This window comes from Mus pahari, chromosome 4, assembly GCF_900095145.1.
Source record: "Mus pahari chromosome 4, PAHARI_EIJ_v1.1, whole genome shotgun sequence".
NCBI classification, from domain to species: Eukaryota; Metazoa; Chordata; class Mammalia; order Rodentia; family Muridae; genus Mus; species Mus pahari.
In genome coordinates, this window is record NC_034593.1 from 122,386,364 (window position 1) to 122,411,215 (window position 24,852).

Sequence of the window (24,852 nt, forward strand, 5' to 3'; positions counted from 1 at the left end):
CTCTCTCTCTCTCTCTCTCTCTCTCTCTCTCTCTCTCTCTCTCTGTGTGTGTGTGTGTGTGTGTGTGTGTGTGTGTGTGTGTGTGTGTGTTTTCAGGTGTGACTATTCTGAATTAGACAACCAATAACAGAGCTCATCCTGGGGCAGGGGAGGGACTAATTCTCTTCTCCAAGATGTCATTAAGTCCATGAAGTTATTTGTCTATGGGTGGAACCCCAAGAATATCTCCCCCTTTCACATTAACATGCCCATTGATATTGACTATATATCAGCAAATTTTAGGAAAAACTGTTTCACAAGAGACTTCCTGGTATTTTGGATTTTACATCTTTCCCACTCCACCCTCTTTCCTTAATAGTCTCTGGGCCACAGAAGTAACAACTGTGCTATAGATGTTTCTGTTGGGGCTAGGCATCCCAGAATCTGTTTATCTCTTCATTGTTACAGTTGTGGCTTTCTGTGATGGTCTCCATTTATTCCAAAGATAGGATTTTTTTGATAAAGGATAATAGCTACACTTATTTTAGATATATGAATTAAAAATAGAATGTAGTAAGAAACCATATTTGTCTAGCACAGTGTTGAGAGGAATTCTTTTTGAAGCTCCATGACCTCAGTAGCCTGGGAAAGCTGGCTAAGTTATCAGTACCAGGCATGATTTTGCTCCAGTTGAATAGAAAAAATTTAAAACAGAACAAGCCAAAAACAAAACCTGTTAAACAGCAAAAATAATAACTAAGGCAAAGATTAATTAAATAGAAAAATAGAAAAATACAGAAAATTAATGCTTCTAAGACCAGGTTCTTTGGGAAGATAAGGAAAATTAGCAAACCCTTAGACCAACTAACCAATGAAAGAAAAAGAGGACCCAAATTAACAGAATCTGAAATGAACAAAGAAACATTACAAGAGACACCAAAGACATTGAAAATGAGAGAATATTTTTAAAAGCCTATACTCCTTAAAATTGGAAAATTTAAAAATGGATATCTTTTTTCATTCACCCAAAATACCAAAGTTAAAACAAGAAGAGACCAGCAACCTAAACAGACCAATTCCAGGACTTTTAACAGATGAGAGAAAAAGGGACAGAAATCCTGACTAAGGAAAGAATCATTGTGTCTGGGAAGAGACAAAGAACCCCCAAATCCTCACACACTCAACACAAAGATGAATTTACAGCAGTGCACTACAACAAAGCAATCAGAAAGCAAAGACAAAGGGAGATTTTTGAAAGCAATATATCTTACACAAGAACAAATTTTTACAAGAATATCAATGTGTTGTCCAGAAGAAACCTGTAAACATGAAGAAAGTAAGACATCGGAAGTGTTAAAAAAAAAAAAAAGGAAAACAAACAAACAAAAAGGCAAATCTGCCTTAAAGAAAACACTTATCAGTGGAAAACTCACTGGTTGAGTGCGACATAGTCAAATTGTTTCTTTAATCTCACAATCTCACATTGCACTCCATCTGGCATGTGCTATTTTGTGTGAGTCAAATCTTAAGATTGATTCCTTCTCTTTGGATGGCTGACTCCCTTCCCTGCTCTTAAAGGTTCTTGTTGTGTCTCTTTGATAGTACGGTGACAGGTCACTGCAGACCTCTGAGGTCTTTCTGTTGGAGCACCATGGACTATCTATTTCCACACAGTCACCTCACAGGTTCTGTTTCTTAGACTATCATTCTGTCCCTTTCTCTTCTGCTGCTCTGCTCTCCTCCCCTCCCCCTCTATTTCTCACACACACACACACACACACACACACACACACACACACACACACACACACATACTCACATCTGACAGTACCCCACAAACTTCACAGTCTATTCCTTTCTTCTCCATTCCTCAGGATAAGACATCATAAGTACTCTTTAGGTTCATTGGATTATTCTTTTACCTCTTCAGATATGCCACTGTATTCCTTTAACAAAAACCCTTACTTCATTTTATTTTTATGCTTCAGAATTCTGTTTGTATCTGCTTTGCTAGATTTTTTCTGTAACTTCAATGTATTAAATCTTGATTGATATTCTAAGTTTGGTTGTATATGTTCTGCTTCATTTTCATTTCTTCATTTTCATATCAGTGTTTCTTGATACAGTTTACTTGTAATTCTTCTTTCTTTTGTGAATAAGTTTTTGGGTTTTTCTCTTATAACTGTTTGTTCAAACTAGGTGTCATGCCTAGCTATATGTCAACTTGATACAAGTTAGAGTTATCCAAAAGGAGGGAACCTCAGTTGAGAGACTGCCACTATAAGATCCATTTAACAATCTACTCCAATTGTTAGGGGACACACATGAAGACCAAGCTATGCTTCTGCTACTGTCTAAAGATCTTAGGTCTAGCACTTGCATGCTCTTTGATTGGTGGTTCAGTCTCTGTAAGCCTGCATGGACCTAAGTTAGTTGACTTTCTAGGTCTTCCTGTGGCTTTCTTGTCTCCTTGGACTGGTTCAATCCTATCCTCTACTCTTTGCAAAACTCCCCAAGCTCTGTATGATGTTTGTTTGTGGGTCTCTGCCTCTTTTCCATAAGCTGTTGGATGAAGCCTCTCAGGAGAAAGCTACACTCATCTAAAAGCATAGCAGTTTTATTTTTTATTAGATATTTTCTTCATTTACATTTCAAATGCTATCCCAAAAGTCCCCTATACCCTCCCCTGCCCTGCTCCCCAACCCACCCACTCCTGCTTCCTGGCCCTGGCATTCCCCTGTACTGGGGCATATGATCTTCACAAGACCAAAGGCCTCGCCTCCCATTGATGGCTGACTAGGCCATCGTCTGCTCTATATGCAACTAGAAACACAGCTCTGGAGTGTACTGGTTACACAGGGTCCCTAATGAAGGAGCTAGAGAAGGTACCCAAGGAGCTAAAGGGGTCTGCAACCCTATAGGAGGAACAACAATATGAACTAACCAGTACCCCTCATAGCAGTTATATTAATAGCGTAAAGGGTTGGCTCTCTCCCATGGCATTAATCTCAAGTTGGGGCAGTCGTTGGTTGGCTGTTTCTGTAATCTCTGCTCCATCTTTATCTCTGTACATCTTTGTAGGCAGGACAAATTTTGAGTCAAAGGTTTTGTGGGTGGGTTGATATCACCCCCCCTCACTGGAAATCCTGCCTGGCTACAGGAAGTGGCCACTTCAGTCTCTATACCCCCACTGCTAGGAGTCTCTCAGCTAGGGTCACCCCCATAGACTGCTAGTAGCTTCCCCTGAACCAGGTCTCCAACTTGTCACAGAGATGCCCCCCCCCCACGCCAATTTCCATTCTCTCTCCTAGCCCTTAGTCATCAGGGAATTGTAAATCAAAATTACTCTGAGGTTCTATCTTATACTTGTCAGAATGGCTAAGATTAAAACACACACACATACACACACACACACACACACACACACACAACTAAAGTTACAGCACATGCTGGCAAAGATGTGGAGATCAGGAACATTCTTCCATTGTTGGTGGAAGTGCAAAGTTTTACAACCACTTTGAAAGTCAATTTGGTGGTTTCTCAAAAACTTGCAACTAGTTCTATCTCACAACCCAATTATACCACTCCTGGGCAAATACCTAAAAGATGTTTCACCATACCACAAGGACACTTGCTCACTTCAGAGAAATTTCATTCATAATATACAGAAACTGGAAACAACCTAGATGTCCCTCAAATAAAGAATGGATAAAGAAAATATGGTACGACTACATACTAGAATACTACTCAGCTATTAAAAACAAAGACACCATGAAATTTTCAGGCAAATGGATAGAATCAGAACATATTATCCTGAGTGAGGAAATTCAAATTCAGAAAGACACACATGGTGTGTACTCACTTATATGTGGACATCAGCAATAGAGTACAGGATAACCAAGCTATAATCCGCAGACCCAAAGAAGTTATGTAATAAGAAGGACCCTATGGAGGAGGCTTGAATCTCGCTCAGAACGGGAAATGAAATAGACATCAGAGGTGGATGGAGGGGGTAAGAGGGGAATGGGTATAGGGATCAGCTGTGGGTAGAGAGGGGAAGAAGACTGAAAGGCATGTTCTTAATTATCAATTGATGGGAAAGGGCCTAGCCCTTTGTAGTCTGTGCCATTTCCAAGCTGGTAGTCCTGGGGTTTATAAAAGCAGCCTGAGAAAACTATGGAGAACAAGCCAATAAGCAGCACTCCTCCATGCCCTCTACTTCAATTCCTGCCTCCAGGTTCCTGTCCAGCTTGAGTTCCTATCATGATTTCCTTCAGTGATGTACTACAACTTGGTAGTATAAGCCAAGTAAACCTTTCCCTCCCCAACTTCCTATTGGTCATGGTAGCTATAGTAATAGTAACCCTAGGACACTAGATGATTTAAATATTGTAATTTGGCAACTCTAGAAAACAGGCTGTCTTCCTTTTCTATGGTATACTATGGCAATTTGTCATTGTTAATCTGTGTTTGCCTTCTGTGAGCTTTATGAACAATTTTGTATAGTCTTATTATTTGTTGTTGTACTGGTTGGTTTTGTGTGTCAACTTGACACAAGTTGATGTTAATACAGAGAAAGGGGCTACCCTTGAGGAAATGTCTCCACGAGGTACAGCTGTAAGGCATTTTGTCAACTAGTGATCAAGAGGCGAGGGCCCAGCCTATTGTGGGTGGTGCCATCCCTGGGCTGGTAGTCCTGGGTTCTATAAGAAAGCAAGCTGAGAAGACAGGGGAAGCAATCCAGTAAGCAGCACCCCTCCAAGGCCTCTGCATCAGCTCCTGCCTCCAAGTTCCTGCCCTGTGTAAGTTCCTGTCTTGACTTTCTTAAGGTAATGATCAGCAATGTGGAAGTGTAAGCTGAATAAACTCTTCTCTCCACAACTTGCTTCTTGATCGTGATGTTTTATGCAGGAATATAAACCCTGACTAAGATAGTTATGTTATTGTCTTAGGGACACATCTTACTCCGTATTATTATGTGGTCACTAAACTGTATGTTTTCATATATACATGAACATATATTCATTTATAAATGTATATAAACTGTAATTAATTTTGTGGTTAGCACATGAGTAAACAGAGTATTTCTAGAATATTATCTTTTAGGACTTTCATTTGAACTTAGCATGGTGTGTTAGGGCTTCCTTCAACTCCATCAAGTAATTTTTAGTTTCCTCTCACCCTTCATTTCTTGCTCATATGCAACCTGAATGTGGGCCACACATGGCATTACAAATTCTTCGAAGATTTTCATCTGAATAGTCACCTTGAGTGGGCTTTAATTTCTCTGTCTTGAATCCTTTAGACTTCAATACAAGCTTTCTTCACAGCACCTCTCTCTCCATCCTTTTGTTTCTTCTGTTTTGTTCTGTTTTTTCCCCCTTCTAAATTTTAGAGTCTTTTTTCTTAGTTTCTTCTGTTTTATTGTTCCCCTTGACATAGCAGCTGTACCTAATGCAACTGCCCATTAGTCAACTTTTGGAAGAACCTCCACTAGTTGCCTCATCATTGGTAGACGCGAAAGTTGGAATAAAGGCAAGTTTTATCAACTGAAACTTCAAAGACTCTCCAACAGACCTAAAGAAGCAATGACAATGTTTGACATTGTAGTCTGTTTTGCTGTATATGCTTAGACCTTGGCCTAAGGTCTTCTAAATGACCTCAGAGCTAGGTAGTAGGAGGTGAGATAGATTAATATATTACAAAAATCTATGACTTAACTTCCTGTGACCTTCTTCCTTTTGATTAAGTGCCTATCCAGGCAGTACAGGCACCCACTAGTCTCAGGAGTTATGATACATCTTCTTAGTTACTCCATTCATTTCTTTGAGAATCAAGACTTAGAATATCTTACTCCAACTTTAAATTTGACATTTATTATAAGTATTTAAAGTGTTTTGGTTTTGTCTTTTAGTTGACTTTGGTTTGTGAATATTTATTTTAAAGCACAATGATGTTTCCAAGTAAGTGTTATACACACTTAACAGTTTCTTTTAGCAGATTTTAATTTCTAGCATTTAGAACCATTATTCACTAATATAAGAGTTACTTTAAAAAAATCCTCACTTAGCAAACATAGTCAATCTGATTGCCAAGGCCAGTATAACAGGCAAATTATACATTGGGAAACCTCCTGGAAGGAATGGTTCCCATTACAGAAGAGATGGAGGCCACTAAAGAAAGGCACAGTTGTTCAAAATGCTGAATACTACTGACGTTAGGGTGCCCAACACCAGCTGATATAACACAACTCTTGCACCTAAAGTTTAGGGAACATGACCAAACAGGAGACAGAGAGATTGTAAAAGCAAGAGGGCCTGAAAGTCTACTGTGAGATTGTATCTCCAGATATAACAAGGAAGCCACATGAATTGAATCTCAACAAAATGTCTTAATAACCAAGACCTGAACACCATCTGACATGCCACACAAGGCCACACCCTAGATAAGAAACTATAGCTGATCAATGATTGCTGTGAGAGAAGGAATCAGTCTTGGCCCAAGTATGAACCCAATTTGTTATCTAATACCAAGTGGTCAGCCCGAATGCTGACATACAAATGACATTAAGTGAATTCCCAGGTTGTATTTATGTGCATGTGTATGTGCAACAATGATACTTTTTGAAAAAGAAAATAACAAAAATTTCAGTAGAGATGATCTATGAAACCAGGAGTAGAGCTTAGAGATGGAGGGAAGAAGAGTGGAAGGAGAAAACAGTGTATGATAATAGGGGCTTTAAGATGATTGATGATTTTTTTGCACATACATGCAAAAAATGCCATAGTAAAACCAATTATGTTGTACAGTTAGTAAACACTAATAAATATAAAAAGATTAAATAGATGCAAATGAGGAGCAAATACATGAAAAATGATCAACATATTAAGCTTTCAGGGCAAATCAGAACTATACTGGGATTCTATCTCATCCTATTCACAGTGGCTGACAAGAAACCAGAACACAGTAAGAGTAGGCAAATATGGTGGGGAGTTATTTAGAACACTGTTGGTAGGAATATAAAGTAGTGTAGCCTTTTAAAACTAGCTCAGAGATTGCTCAATAAACTAAAAATATAATAACCTGGGAAAACACCACTGTTCCAGCAAGGGCTTGGGTTGTAACTCAGTGGTGTGGCCTGCATTTAGTATGCCTGAAGTCCTGAGTTTGACAACTACTACTGAGAAGGGAGGGAAGGGCTCAAAATGAAGCTTCTACTGTGGACACATTGTGATGGGACCACTGTAAAATCCAAAAGTAAAAGCAAGTTAATCCATCTCAATGCAGGGACCACCTTCATAATTTATTAAAGAAAACATTACTTAACTCTATCCAAGTAGGAACACCGTGTATGTTTTTCAAATCAAAAGTATTTTCTTATTAATGAAGGATGTTGGAGCCCAGCTCATTGTGGAGAGTGCTACCACTGGGCAGGTGGCCCTGGTTGTAATAAGGAAACAGACTGAGAAAACTATGGGGAGCAAGTTAATAAGCAGCATCCCTCCATGGCTTCTGTTTCAGTCCCTGATTCCAGCTTCCTGCCTTAAGGTACTGTCCTGACTTCCCTCAGTGCTGTGGAAGTGACCAAAAATAAACCCTTTCCTCCTGAAATGTCTTTTTGGTATAATTAGACATCACAGTAATAGAAACCCTAACTAAGACACACGCTAAATTGAATATGTAAGTCAATTAGTCTGAACTGACTCAGGCCTATAAAGCTTTATAATGAGTAGACAATATTAAATTGCTATGTTATATATGACAATAACTTTTAGAGTCAAAGATGAAAAACATACTAATTATTAGACATTTCTAATGGCACAGCTCACTATGATTCCTTTCCTTCAGGATTGATATTTGTCATTTGTTTAGCTGCTGTCATAATTAATGAATGGAAATTACTGAAATATGTTGCATAGAGATTAGGAATAAAAAATGCCCAAAGTCTTCATTTCTATATAGTATCAGTGCAACTCAGTGCAATAAATCCAAGTGAGTGAATGAATAAATGAATAAGAAGACAAAGATAGACATATATTTTTGAAAGAAAGTAACAGAGTTGTCATTATTAGTGGACAGGGTTAGTACATTCACAGAAAACCCCAACAGAATTTACAATTTACTGTTATTTAGTAAATAATACACTTGTTTTACTGTATGCAAAATATCAGTTATACTTCCATATATGAGAAGAGAGCAAAAATTATTAAAAAGGAAAATAGATACTATTTTAATCATAAAATGTTAAAAAACAATGTTCACAAAACATCTCCAAGTGAGTTCTATACTAAAATGTAATGTGATGTGTAATTTAAAGGACCACAACTGTTTAATATGATGTACCTTTAAGGATAGTGAAAACATATCACAAAACTTTTAATTTTCTCAAATTGATCAATGTTCTAACCTCTGTATGAAGTTATAGCAAATCCATGAAGGTACAAAATACATAAAGTGTCTAGTTTGTGGGATGCTAACATTAAGAGGTTGGCAGGATACTTCCATATGGTATTTTACTGCATCTGCTAGCCAGAACAAACACTTTGTCTTGACATAGCCAAGAGTAGGAGGACACACAAAAAAACCTTAACTCACTGCATCAGATGATCTTGCAAGCATCATCTTAGTTAGGGGTTCTAATGCTGTTGACAAAACACCATGACCCAAAGCAAGATGAGGAGAAAGGAATTATTTGGCCCATACTTCCACATTGCTGTTCGTCATCAAAGGAAGCAGGGACAGAAAATCAAACAGGGCTGGTGCTGGGAAGTAGGAGTTGCTGCAGATGCTATGGAGGTGTGCTGCTTACTGATTTTCTTCCACTAGCTTGCTCAGCCTGCTTTCTTATGGCACCCAGGAGGACTACCATCTCAGGGATGGTACCACCCACAATAGGCTGGACCCTGTTGATCACTAATTGAAAACTTGGCTTACAGCTGGATCTCACACACATTTCCTCAACTGAGGCTCCTTCCTTTCTGGTGACTCTAGCTTGTGTCAAGTTAACACAAAACCAGCCAGTACAAGCTTTGATCCACTTGTGAGGTCTCACCCAAAAGGCTACAGTTCCTCATCGTTGTAATGGGGCTGGATTTCTAAAGGAGGATTTTAGGTAATACATTCAGATCAGAGTAATAGATGGACTTAACATGTTGTCAGTCAAATTTTTGACACATTGTAGCCAAATATGGGTGGATTCTAAAATTCACATCAAGAAAATTATCAAGAATAAACACACCAGAATGGAGACTAAAGAAATTTACATATACCTTCTTCTGCTTCATAATGGTGAGAAAATGAGGTTTATTCAGTAAACAGTGACAGGAAAATTTAGTATATAAGTTGATGAAAAACATCAGCTTGTAAAAGATTATAAATAGGTATGAAAGGTACTGCAGTTGATGCTTTGAGAAGAAAATAGGTGATTGTGATCTTGGGGAAAATAATCTTGAAATTTTAGCTCAAATTCTTAATTGATTAAGGTAAACAGAATGTGGCTGTTACATATGATCTGTTTAAGTTATTTGAATGGAGTAAAAAAAATCACAAAGTGGAATGTGGTGTATGTGTGTGCGTATGCATGTATAATAAATGTTTTATGATATATATGAAAAAGTAATAAAGGATATCAAAATGTCAAGTACCAGTTTATAAATTTCTTCATTAGAGGTTTTCTTAATATTAAAACAAGCATATGAAATGTGTTCAAATATAAATTAAAACACAGACTACTACCTGCTCACCAGCAAAGTTACATCAATAAAGAGAGAAGATATCAAATGCTAGTAAAATGCTAAGCAGCTAAATTCTTTTAAACCTGATGCAGAGTGATATTTATTCAGCTGCATTGGGAAATAAGAATGATCTACTAAAATTTTGCCTATCATAAATGATTCAGCAACTTCATAGCATTCTATACACATGGAAAATTCATATCCATAAATATATGTCCCAAAGACCTGAAAATTTTACCCATAGTATGTTATTATTATTATTATTATTATTATTATTATTATTGTTATTATTATTATTCAAAGCCAAACTGTGTTCTACTGGACATTGGCCATGGAAAAACTAACTAAAATAAAGGTAGATGCTACTGGAGCACACAGACATACACAGTTTGGGATTCAGCATTACAAAAAATTTTTCCCTAATATAAAAGTCCTAATTTTAGGGCCAGGGAGTACGTTTAAGTGGGTAAGAATGCGATCATGAGAACGAGAGTTGAATCCATAGCACTCACAAAACAGTCAAGTATGCTTACATATGCCTATGACTCCAGAATTTGGGGCAGAAACAAACCAATACTGAGAACCCTGTGGCTTCTGGTTCAGTAAGGAATCTTGTGTTAAGTCAAAGAAGTGGAGAGCAACAGGGGAAGAAATGTACTATCTTGTACTACTTTCTGTCTTTCTCAGCCTCTTTCTAACAGAACCCAGGACTACCAGAAATAACATCACCATCAGTGGGCTGAACCCTCCCATACCGATGATTAATAAAGACAAGACTCCACAGAGTTTCTTACTGACCAGTCTTAGGGAGACATTCTCTCAATTAAGATTCCCTCTTTCTAGCTATGTCTAAATTTGTGTCAGATTGACAAGAATTGATGGGCACAAAAAATTATCTACTCAAAAGGACACAAATACAGAGTTCAAAGAAACCAAGTTCACACTTCAAGAGCAAGTCCTTTTTATGTACATAGGTGCCTATTATGTAATATGGAATGTAGTAGAGAATGAAAAGGTAGGAGAAACAATGTTGAAATATTTGATTATTCCTTTTGGGAAATGTAATGATCATAATCCAGAAGACTGGAAGAAATATACCCCAGAAGCTAAGCAGGAATTCTCAGCTAATAATTATAGTCTTCCAATCTATTTGCTAATAGTTTCTTAATTAGTTTAACAGATTTTTATGGCCAATGAATTACATATACTGGATAAAATGTCTTAAGAACTCTTAGTCCCAAAGCTTGACATATATAATGAATCAAAATATATTAAAGGCATAACTGAAGAGGAAGTGGAACTCAGATACACTCAAACTCAACCTAAGCCTTTTCCTTTTGTCCTAAGAGACGTTTGTAAACTCATTAGACATAAACTCTGGTTCCGATGGCCTTCCAAGATAAAAAGTGACACACATCCTAACCCACACTGAAGAAGCAATGTGTCCCTAAATAAGAAATCAGAAGGAATACACTCACAGTTGAAGAACAAGCCCCCAAGGAAACCAACCCCAGCCTGTGATTGTGTGCTCAGCCACATTAATGAGGTTCCAGCCATAAAATCGTTTTAAAACACTTCTCAACTCTGAATGCCTTTAGGAGAACAGCAGACATGCTTGGGCAGATTCTCTACAAATAGCTTTTGAGCCCAGGGTCAATGAGTGGATAGGAAAACAGGAAACCTTGCTTGAGAATGAAATGAATCGACAGGAGAACGAGATAGGTGAAAACTCCAAGGTATAGGGGAGCACGCTGAGACAAATGTAACTCTATAGCAACCACACATAAAACAAGCTACAGACTCAGCAGAAGAAGGACATTGAGTATTTGAAAGAAAATTGATGAATATTTCTGAAAATAACTCTTCAGCACCAATTGAAAATAGAAAAAATAATTTACTGAGTAGATAGGAAGGGCTTTTGTATTTCACTATATCAGAATAAGAACAGTCATTTAAAATGAATATTAGCTGAAAATATATAATTTTGAAAAGTTCATAAAGTTTTAAAGAAACTGAAACTTACAGCTGATTCCTTGTTAAAAATCAAACAAAAAGCAAGCAAACATACAAAACCCTGTAAGTAGCTCTTGCAAGTGTGACTTAGCAGTCCAGTTTGGGAGTTCAATCACCTGGCCAAGCTACCACTCCCAAGAAGGTAGCTTACCTTAAGCCACAATATGAGATAGGTGGAATAATTATCCTTTGATAGCACACTGTACTTTTTCTTTCCAAAATTCCTGACCCTTAGCACAGTGCCTATGAGCCACAGTAGACTTTCTAAAACCTGAGTGACAAGGCACATATTTTCCATATTTTCTCTTTTTTTTTTTCCTGTCTCTTTCTTTCAGATACCGAAGAACCTACAGATGTCTTTTCTGATACCTTGGGCTTTCACACTGTTACTCTAAAGTCCCCTCCTTCATCAGATGTCTGCTCACCCACCTTTACACAACCTTAAATGGTATATCACCATTTTCCTCCCTTCCTCCATCTCCTTTGGCCAGCCACCAAGATTTACAGCTTGCCTGACCGGGCATATATCTTTCAGAGCCGTAATACCATTTCATTTAACTCCTTTCTTAAATTATTTTACTAATCAAACTTAAAATGTCATCAGATAACATCTTTGGTCTGTAGGAAAGCGTCCCCCATCTTACTATTATTGTCTCTCAGATATACTATAAAGAAGTAGAGTACCATTAATCTGCTCCTCTGGACATTTTAAGGGCTGTGCCAAATGAAAAGGGAGGTATCTAGGCAGAGGGATGGACTGACAAGTCCCATTGTTCCAATCATGTGGTACTCAGAGGCCCTCTCTTAGTTTTAGTCTCATCCTTATGTCTAGGCAGAGGTGCTCATTTAGGAGGCGACAAGAAGCAGGAGCTAGAGCTAGCTTCGGATAGTCCCAGCCTTTAGCAAGGACATTCTTGGAACTTCTCCTTAGCTGTTCCTACTCTAAGTTCTTATCTTCTATTCTCATGACTTATGTGAAGCCCAGATGAGGAACTGGAGCTTCCATATTTTCTTTACAAACTGGTTTGAGTATGTTTCAGTTTTTGGTTGGCTGTGCAATACTCAGGTAAGGTCAGAGTTCCAGGCTGTCTCTGCTAGCTGTCTTCTTCCATCTATTAACCTTGATGTTGATTTAATCCAATCTCTATGCTCCATCCCTGACACCTATGCCCTGTCTCTATTACATTGCAGAAGGCACCCAAAGGAAGTGCTTCCTTTGAGATTCTGAGTGCTGTTATTCCAATCCCTTGAGCCAGTGGCACCACCAGCAGGCAGCACAGAATAAAGAATCTTAGAGAGATTATTCTTAACATGTCCCCAAACCCCCAACTGAGTCGCTCCCACAGGACAAGTATAACACCAATAGTTATTGTGATGACTTAGAGAATCAGTAAGCAGTGCTCTATCCCTTGAGATTCTCTCTCACACACATTTTTATATGCCATAAATAGAACAAAGAGTGATATCCCATAGATATTTAGCATTCTTTTCTGTCTTTGTATGTTTCCTTTAAATTATCTTCAACTATATAGGTATAAAGTTAATAAATCTTCCTATGAGTTATTTGGAAAACCTTACTGCTTTTTAACATGTCCCTTCCTATGCACACAGGGTACCTACATTGAAATTCTTTAATGGTGGTCTTGACCATTCTTCCAGATGCCTATATAAATTTGTAAGACACTCAGGGTTAGCATTATGTAAGAAAACCTTTTTTTCAGAAGATAGACAGAATCTCTGAAGTGCTACCATGATCCTTCCCAGGTAAGTGTCCATTGGTAAAAGGACTAAAGGGATACTTTAAAAAGAAATATTCGTTGAATCCAATACAGCATGCAAAGCTCTTATCGCTTCTAACTTAGAACTTCATCATCAAAGGAGCAACGCTGGACACAGCCCCATGGGTAAAACACCACTCTCCCTGCAGTACTACACAGCCCACAGACATTTTCCATGAGCTACCCCACCTCCTCATCTGGAGTGCTGCTGCCCCTTCCAGATTCTTACATGTCTTCTTTAACCATAGTGTTCTTTGCTTATCACAGCTCAGTCTCAGGATGGGCTCTCTCACTCAAGAGGAAATTGCTGCACAGCATCACGTGACATTTTTAACACTTCTTTCTTAATTCATGGCAAGCAAGTATTCTGACAGTCTCTAAGCAATACTAAGATTATGAATGTATGTGTGTGGATTTATACACACACACACACACACACACACACACANANATATATATATATATATATATATATATATATATATATAAACTAACATATGATATATGACTTTTATTAGAGCAGTTCTTCTTTATCCAGCCATCAATCATTTTGCTTATATAAGTATCTACCATGATAAATGCAATAACTTCCATCATGACAATAATTATCCTTGGAAAAATACAATGCTAATTTGCATACATAACTGCACACAGTACTAATAACGCAATATATAAATATTTTACTGTTTTACTCATTAGCTGTTTCTTAAAATCCAGTTAGAACTGAGTGACCTAATTAGCTTTAAGTGTCAATTTGAGACAGCCCAGAGGTATCTGGGAAGAAAGTCTCCAGTGTAGATCAGGTTTCCCTAAGTATATGTCTAAGTGGGACTACCTTGATTATTGAGCTAAGCAGGAAGCAAGCCATCAAGCAGCATTTCTCTGTAGTTTTTGCTTCAAGTTCCTGCTTGATTCTTATTATGGCTTCCCTCAATGATGGACTCAACCTCAAAGTATAGGACAAATAAAACATTTTTTCCCTAAGCTGCTATTGCAAAATGTTTATCATAGCAACCGAAAAGGAAACTATTATGCTTATATACCTAGTTTATCTGCTGCCTCCTTCCCTCTCGATAATATTTATTCATTACCTAAATGATGGACACAGAGTATGTACCTAGACCTTTTATGTGAGAAGAAACTAACTTATGAAAGCACAAATTTCCCCAGCAGGTTCATTATATCAAGCAATCACGGCTCTCTTGTTATTACTTCAGTGATTAAGAAGTTCAGTGATTGAAAGGATAAGCAGAGAACTTGTCAAGTAATGTTTACCATAACCATTAAAATGTGACTTATCTACATATGTAAATCCAATGCAAAGATATAAGACTGCAGAGTTCTATTACTGACTTTTGTATAAAGTCATCAAATCACAGGGAAAAATTTTATAAATGTCAGCAGTGTGCTGGGGAGATTGTTTAGAGATAAGGCATTTGCCTTAAGAGGATCAAGGTCCCTTGTTCAGCCCCAACACTGAAAACAAAACAGAAAGACAAAGCTACTTATTTCCAATTATATTATCATGAATACGTATCCTGAAGAATAAACCCTAATAATTAGTAGTTTACTCAGAGATCGACTCTAAAATAAATCAGTTTGCTACCAGCAGGGCCAAGTGTTAAACTGCTTCATTATAGGAAATGCCCCTTGTTATGTCACAGTTTCAAAACATGAAGAATCTTTTGTCAGACAAGACCACAGGGAACTGGGCCTGAAGAGATGGTACAGTCGTTAAAAAGTGCATACTGCTTTTACACAGCACCTGAGTTGGTTCCTAACACCTGCACTGGGCAGCAATCAAGGGTCAATACCTCACGGTATCATAGGGGAATATGACAGATGCCTCCTGCTGCTGCAGTCACCTACACTCATGAGGACATTACCACACCCCCCCCCTTCCTACACACATACAAGTAATCAAGGGGATGCCAGGACAGGGAAACAGGAGTGGGTGGGTTGGTGAGCAGGGGGAGGGAGGATGGGATAGGGGGTTTTCGGAGGGGAAACCAGGAAAGGAGATAACGTTTAAAATTTAAATAAAGAAGGTATCTAATAAAAATAAAATAAAGCCGGGCAGTGGTGGCACACGCCTTTAATCCCAGCACTCGGGAGGCAGAGGCAAGCGGATTTCTGAGTTCGAGGCCAGCCTGGTCTACAAAGTGAGTTCCAGGACAGCCAGGGCTACACAGAGAAACCCTGTCTCGAAAAACCAAAAAATAAAATAAAATAAAATAAAATAAATAAATGCTGTTCAGAAAAAAACAATAAAAGTAAAACAATTCTTTTCATTTTTAAAAATCACTTATAAAATAACCACTAGAAATCGGTTGTTGCCAAAACAAAATTTCTCAAGTGTCTTGTTTAATTTTTGAAATATACATACCTATCTCATAATGTTAGTTTTAAAATATTAGCAACATTTTATACAGCTCATCCTTGTGTAAAATAAGAACAAAATTTTAAACAATTCATAGTTCATAGTTTATTAGTGTTACCAGAAGCAAGTCAGCGGCTAACATCAAGACTCTCCACTTTTATTTTGAAACAAGGACTTTCCCCAAAACCAGTGATCAACTCATAGACCAGTCTGGAGGACTGTAAACTCCAGGAATCTTCTTACCTCCATCCTCCTCCATCCACCCCTATGCTTCCCCACTCTGTTAGAATTACAGGCATGTGTGACCATACAGCTGTTTTTATTTGAATGCTGACATTCAAACTCAGAACCCCGTGCATATAAAAGCAAGTGCTTCACTGAAGGAACCATTTCCCTATCCTGCAATTTGTTCAAAGGCTTTGATAATTGGTCCTTGTGGACATTTGTCTTATTACTCCTTTTCTTTCAATCCCTATAATCAATATCCTCAGTTTATGTCAGGGTAAAAATATCATGAAGAGTCAAAATAATTAGAATCATTATATAATAGCATGAGAAATATAAATCATATGGAAAAGGCTGTGAAATGTTATTGTTCATGCATATTAGATTAATGAACAGTAGTTTAGTTAGCTGTTATTACCACAATGGGATATATCATGGTGAGATGCCCAGACGACCTCAGTGGAAAATCAGCACCACTGAATAAAGTCTCTTATAAGCTAATATTTTTCTATATCTTCAACAAAAGTATCCAAGCAAAATTCTTGTACATATAGTAAAACACCAATAAATATTTCAGTAAGGAGACAAGAATGTATCCTATAGATGTAATTTTTAAAAAAGACCTATGGATAAATTTACTAGCTTTAATGCCTTTTGTCTGACAATTTTTAAATTCATTTATTTCTCCTAAACTGTTTGGGGTGTTGCTGGCTTAGTGATGGTTTCCAAACTAATCCCCATGCTAATCTAAGCCAAATTTCGGATTATGTTTAAAAGACACTAAGCAAATTGATGCCGATTGAGAAATGCTGTCATCCCAACTTGGCAGAATAGCAGCATTCATTGAGACCTGGATTCCTGGGCTATAGTTTTGTGCACCAAGCAGGGAGCTCATAGTTTAAAGAGCACCAGTACAGTCTCACACAACTATTACTAATGATAAATAGATGGAAGATCCAACTAGCGCTTGGTTTTTCAAAGTGGCCTGAAATGTGGCATGGATAGAAGTGAATTGGGCACAGCAGCAGCTAAATTTAGTACATATGGAAAACTAAGATTTGAATTAAAAATTATATATAGTCAATGTTATTTACTGAATGAGAGTTAACTACATGTATTTTTTAAATGAGGAGAGTCTACATTAAAATCTATTAAGTTTGAAGTTACATAAACAGGAAGAATATAGCCATTTTAATGCAAAAAAGTGTGTTCTCATATTGTTAATTTCTTTTCTATAAATGAACAAAATATTCCATGAACAAGTTTCTAAAATGAGTCACTATTCTACTCAAAAGTCGTGTACTCAGTGCCAAACTATTTTATTGATTATGTCACTCTAACAAACCCCATGCATTCTTTGCTCCAACATTATTCTTTTAATTAAGCAATATTACCCTTGACTAAAATGTAATCAAAGAAATGTAAGAAAGAAGATAAAAAATTTTAAATAGGTGAATCTGAGATCTAAACACCAGGATAATGAAATTTGAAAAATAAAATATAGAGCAAAACAAAATTAAATTTTGTACAAAGAAGTTAACCGTAAATCTAAGAAGCTGCAAAGCCACTTCTTTGAAATATTGAATAAACTTATGGAATAGTAGAATATTTGTATTTGTTTCTCAAGATACCAAGCTCCATAAAAAAGAATAGGTGGGATTTTCTTCTTGGGTATTAGATTTAGATTGTCATGAAATCTACATTATTATTATTACTATTATTATTATTATTCAACACTGTTACTAGTATTAAACATTTCTGTGTCACTTAGGATGAGTTTTAATAATCAGTTATTAATTATTTACTTGTCATCAACATGTCTTAGCTGCTAACTACTGCAAAGAAATTAATGTCACCTGTCTTATTGCATTTTGTAGGCTACTTTTTTTCCCTTAAAACTGAAGGATTGGGAAAAATGTACATCAGCAAAGTTTTCAGCAGTATGGGCCAACTTCATTTTTTGATAATTCTATTTTCAATGTTGTTGATATTATTATTATTATTATTTCCAACAAAGTTATCAGAGATTCACCATCTCTCATACTATTTTTCTAATGATTTGGGCATATCACCATTGTGGCATGTAACATGGCAAATTTATTATATAAATGTGTGTGCTCTGATTTCTCCAGACAAGTGTTTCCCCCATCCTTTTCCTTATTAAGTTTCCCTACTCACACCTTGTGCACAGCAAGATTGAAATTAAGCTAGCTGCCAAACCAAAGGGGCCCCTAATTTTTGAAGTCAAACAAAGAGTCATACCCCTCTCTCTCATTCAAGATAAAGTGGTGATCTACCTTAGCAGGAAAGTATATCACAAACTAAGAACATACTAAACTATACCTCTTGTGCCAAAGACTCAGCCAGTATTACCCAAGTGTATGATAAGTAGAAATCAACTGTGAAATGCTGGCCATATTGGGAATAGAGAAAGGGATCACTAGTGTGGAAGAGAGATCAAAGTCCCCACAGAAACCAGAATGAGGACCAAACTCTCTTAAATGATTTGAAGACCAAGCCAAACCAGGAAACTACTGAAAGAAAAGTTTGACTTTAGCATAGGTTGATTCATTCAACTTAACACAAAATATGAAGTGACACAGCCAATGGAGAAGATGTAGCAAGCTATCTAGATAATCTAAGAGCATCAATGAAGGTAGTGGCACTTAACAAGACCATTTTGATGCAGATGAAACTTGAACAAGATATTGACTAGAGTTTTCATAACTAGAGAGAACTTAAGCTGGCTTCAAAGTGAGAACACCCTAAGTCTGTTAGGTTTTGATGAGTTTAAACTGAAGTCTATCTTCATTTTCTAAATATCCAGGGACCTGTGAGAACTATCCTAAATCTACTCTCCACATGTTATATAAAGGAGACGACATAGCACGGGTGATGAGGGCACATTGGTTTGCAACAGAGCCTACTAAATATTTTGTGTTTGCTGCTGCAGTGACTGCTAAGAATAACAAATTCCTTTCAAAATGTGACTGCTCATTGGCAATACCCTTGTTTACTTAAGTTATCTTATAGAAACGTACAGTGAGATTGCCACTATCCTCATGGATTACGACATGGCAGCCTTTCCACAGCTCAGGGATCAAAAAGTAGCTGTAATTTTTGAGTCTATTTTTTTTTTTTTACTAAAGATACATGTTTTCTAAAATGATAGTTGTCACAGAGAGATACTTCCCATGATGAATGTGAGCAAGATAAATTCAGCCCCTTCAGAGATGACTCATGATTACAGATGACTTAATAGCATCCATGCAAGGAGGTCAGAAGAGTCACCTGAGCAGAAGTCACTGGCAGGAGCCAAGCACAGAGATGCTGTGGAATGCTGTAAATGGTCATAGATCCTTGGAGAGCTTGGAGAGGTGACTCAATTGTTGAAATCATGATTTTTAAAAATGGGGGAGACAAATGAGACTTGACAGCTTGTAAACAAGGAAAGGAAGTTTTTTTTTTTCTTTTTATTTGCTGGCTTTATATTGGTGTGTTTTTGATATAGAATTGACTTCAGGGAAAGATGTTACTGACATTGTCAAAATGGCAATACATACAGCATGAGATACAATGAGTTATTAAGAACTGATATAGAACTGACTTCAGGGAAAGATGTTACTGACATTGTCAAAATGGCAATACATACAGCATGAGATACAATGAGTTATTAAGGCAGCAGAAAGCCTTGAGAGGATTGACATCTCTGTTGAAAGACCCCCACTGTGGGTTAATGCAACCAGACAGCATCATCATGATACACAGAAATATTCATGAAAGAAATTCTTTCAATCATTTTCTTGCTTTAAGCAACTGCCAATAGCTGCCCTAATTTTGCTAACATTTATCCTGTCAGCACTGAGCAAACTCATGTCAGGACCCTCCAATGGTGAAAGTGTTCTTAAGAGTTGCTGAGGATCCATGAGATTGACATTTTTGGCAACAAAATATTTTAAATTACAATGAGTGCTATATAAAGCTACAGTGTCATTGACTACTTTGTTGGCTATATTGCACTGTAATATGACTTTCATGGTAAATAAAAATTGTAACTTGTGTTACTGTGCATTTGTTTTAGCAATGGAATCTGAAATTGAGCTGTCAGTATGCCTAAGATACATATTTATTTTAACACAAAACGTTACATGTGACATATTGTTCCTACCTTCTATAAATAAACCTAAACCTTGGTTCCTTGCTAGTCTATGATATCACCAGCGTTCATCTAAGTTCACTTGATTCTCATTAACAAACAGTATTTAAACATACATGTTTTTAAAATAATGTTTGAGAGATATCCAGCAATAGGATACTGGAAATAAAATAGCAACGCCTAACTCGCCTGCTTTCATAGTGCTGAGCCAGTGTTCCGACCTTCGTCTGTATTACTTGGCTACTTTGCTATTCACCTCTCTCTTACATATTTTCTCCAGTCTTTGTCAGTAGTTGCCTAAAACCAGAAACTGTCTTTTGCATTATTCATATTCAGTGATATTAGCATATTTCAGAAGGGATTATTAACTTCATAGCTCTGCTGACTTATATGGGTGTGCAGTTATGATCCTTTGAACACTTACATTACTCAAAGTGTTCCTTCCACCTTTAGCAATGTTTCTCCAGATGACTATGACGTGCTTTTAAAAAAATAATTTCTTTTAATTTTGAGGTAATGATATAATTACATCATTGCCTCCTTCCCTTTCCTCCCTCCAAACTCTCCTATACACCCCTCCTAATTCGCTTTCAAACTTCTGACCTCTTTTCCCATTAATTGTTATATATATATATATATATATATATATATATATATATATATATGTGTGTGTGTAATAATTATATACATATAATAATTATATACATATATACAATTATATACATATATATAAACAACAATTATATTCCTAAATACATAAATACAACCTGCTAAGCCTGTATAATGGTACTTGTGTATATGTTTTCAGGGCTCATCTTTGGTATTGGATAACCAATCAGTGATCTCTTCCATGGAAAAGACTGTTTCTCCCATTCTCAGCATCCCCTAGTTGTCTATATAGAGTTGAGGCCTTGTAGACTTTCTTGTGACCACTATGGTGTGTCTATTGCTGTTGCCCTTGTTCAACTCATGTCAGGCAGTCATATTGATACAACTTTATGGATATAACTTCTGACAGTGCTCGGAAATGGTTTTAATTTCTCTAGAATACACCAAATCATACAATAGGCATGTTTGTTTGATTTCCCTTAGATAGTATAAATTTTTGGAGATTCATTCACACTGTATCCATCAGACATAACCATACCATTATTTCAGAATGGTATTCTTTTTCATGTATACATCATATTTTTTCACTCACACTGAATTAACCATATCATAACTATGGATAAATATTAATATTTGCACCTAATTTGTGTGTAGATATCTGTCTTTAATATAGGTCAGATGCCTGTTAGACCCACTTCTTCCCATAGATTCTGACCTAATTAGCAATAATGAGAGTCAATCAGCAGATGAAAATGTCTGTCTCCTCCACTAGTAAGAAAGTTGTGGCCTAGATGGCATTTAAATGTTATACTGCAGAGCTGGGTAGAGCAGTCCTCCATGCACAACAATGGGCTACAGAAGAGCGTCCTGTGAACAAAGCCTACTCAAGTGTCATGCAGAATGGGAAATATAAGGACAGAGAACTAAAATGTAGGATGTTCATCCATATGGATGAATTGTTTGTTTGTTTGTTTACAATCCAGCCGTTGCCCAATTCCCAGTCTCCCCTCCCACAGTTCTTCATGCCATTCCTCCTACTCCCCTTGTCTCTAAGAGAATGTTTCCCCACCACAAGGCTTACCTCAACCTTGCAGCCTCAATCTCCCACTAAGGCCAGAACAGGCAGTCCTTTGTTATACATGGTTTTGGGGCCTCAGACCAGCTCCTGCATGCTGCCTGGTTGGTGGCTCAGTGTCTGGGGGCTCCCAGTGGTTCAGACTAGTTGACACCGCTGGTCTTCCTATAGGGACACCCTCCTTTCCTGCTTCTTCCATCCTTCCCCTAATGCAACTATAGGGGTCCCTGACCTCAGTCCAATGGTTGGGTGTAAGTATCTGCATCTGTTTCAGTCAGCTGCTGGTTTGGCCTCTTAGAGGACAGCCATGCTAAGCTCCAGTCTGTAAGTACATCATAGCATCAGTAATAGTGTCAGGCCTTGGTGTCTTCCCAAGAGGTGGATGCCCAGTTGGGCAGGACCAACTTTTCCTCAGGCTCTTCTCCAATTTTGTTGCTGCAGTTCTCTTAGACAGGAACACTTCTGGGTCAGAAATTTTGACTGTGGGTCTGCAACACCATCCCTCCTCTTGAGGCCCAGTTTATTTACTGGAGGTGAACTCTTCTCCTCACTGTTGGGCATTTCATCTAAGGTTACTCCCACTGAGTACTGAGAATTTCTCATCTCCCAGGTCTCTGGTACTTTTTAGAGAGTCTCCCTACCTCCCACCTTCTGAGCCTGCATATTTCCATTCATTCTGATGGCCCTCTGGGGCTTCTCTCTTGTTCCCCTCCTCTTCCCCTCTCCCACCCAAATCCCTTCCTCCCTCCGCCTCCATTGATTATTTTCTTTTCTCTACTAAGTGGGATTGAAGACCCAGCTATACCACTCTTGGGCATATACCCAAAAGATGCCCCACTATACCAGAGGGACAAATGCTCTAGAATTTTCATAGCAGCCTTAATAGCCAGAAGCTGGAAACAACCAAGATGACCTACACCAGAAGAATAGATACAGATAATGTAAGACATTTACACAATGGAATACGACTCAACTATTAAGAACAAGGGCACTGTTGGTTTTGCAGGCATATGGATGGAACTAGAAAATATGATCCTGAGTGAGGTAATCCAGACCCAAAAGGACATGCATGGTATGTACTCACTAATAGGTGGATATTAGCCAAAAAGTACTGAATACCTAGGATACAATCCACAACATTTAAGAACTTTAACAAACAGAAAGAATGAATTCTTCTAAGAGCCAACTTGCCTTATTCCTTGGTTTGCTGTTTCGTTTAATTGGTTGGGCCGTGGCTTTCATTTTTCTTTGATTGATCGATTGATCAATTGATTGTTTGATTGACTGATTGATTGATTTTGCTGTTTTTCTATTTTTGAGTAAGATAAAGTTTTCAATTGTACAAATCAGCACTGTGAAAAGAGCATTGGCATTTGCAATGATAGAGCTTGGAAGTCTTACTAGTGGTCTGAGATTGGCAGTTATGTTTGCTCTGAAAGAAATATGTAAACAAGGAAAGCATGAAGGATGTAATTAAGACACCGTGATGAATTTCCGAATTAATGAATTAGAAGTAAGAAAGTATTAGCAGAAACGAATATAACCTGCAAGTTTTCATCATTTTACTGTATACACAGAACCAATATCTGTGCTTAAATTTTCATGATTACCTTCAGTAGGCTTAAAGCAAACTAGAGCCATCTAGAAGAAGGAATCTCTACTGAGAGATGGCCTACAACCAGTTTGCCTGTGTACAGAACTTTGAGGACATTTTATTGATTTATGGCTGATGAGGGAACTCATGGGACTCGTCAGGGAAGTATTAACCTAGGACAAGTGGTCCTTAATTATACAGGAAGTCTAGCAGAGCAAGCCAGAGAAAGCAATCCAGTAAAAGCATTCCTCCAAGGCCTAAGCTTTGGTTCCTGATGCAAGGTTTCTGCCCTTTTCTTGCCCTGACTTCCCGCAGTGATTATATATATATAATGTGTGTGTGTGTGTGTGTGTGTGTGTGTGTGTACATACTGTGTGCTATGAGATGAAATAAACCCGTTTCTCCCCAAGTTGTATTTTTAGCATATTAATCATAGACTTTATGAACAGAAAACCACTAACATAGGCATGATGATCAACAATTAGTAAATAGCAGCTCATAAAACTGAAAAGCTTCTGAACAGAAAAAGACATCGTTGTTTGAACAAAGTGCACCAGCATACAGAGTAGGAAAAAATTCTTTACCTACTCTGCATCTTATAGAGGGATAATATAAAAAATGTATGCTCTCTAGAAAATACAAGAGACCTGGGAGGTGAGAAACTCTCAGGACTCAATGGGAGTGACCTTAGATGAAATGTAATATATAACTTCAAAAGCCCACATAACCCAAGTTTTAAAACAGAGTGCAGATTTAAATTGATAATTCTCAATAGAGAAAACTCAAATGGCTTAGAAACACTTAAATGTTCAATATCCTTAGCCACCAAGGAACTGAAAAATGAAGACTACTTTAAAATTTCATCTTACACATGTCAAGATGGCTAAGATCAATAATTCAAGTGACAACTCATGCTGGCAAGGATGTAGAGCAAAGGGAACAGTCCTCCATTGCTGGAGAGAGTGTGCAGCCATTGGGGAATCAGTATGGTGTGTCCTCAGAGAGATGGGAATCAATCCATCTCAAGACAGAACTATAAAACTTTGGGCATATACCCAAGTTTTTTTATCCAATGATGAGGACTCTTGTTCAACTATGGTCATTGCTGCTCTGTTTATAATATCCAGAAATTGAAAGAAGCCTAGTTGTCTTTCAACAGAAAAAAAAAAAGTGGATAACATAATGTAGTACATTTATGCAAAGAAGTATTACCAAGCTGTTAAAAAAAATATCGTGAAGTTTGCATGCAAATTAATGGAACTAGGGAAAACAACAACTGAATGAGGTAATCCAGACCCAAAAAGATAAA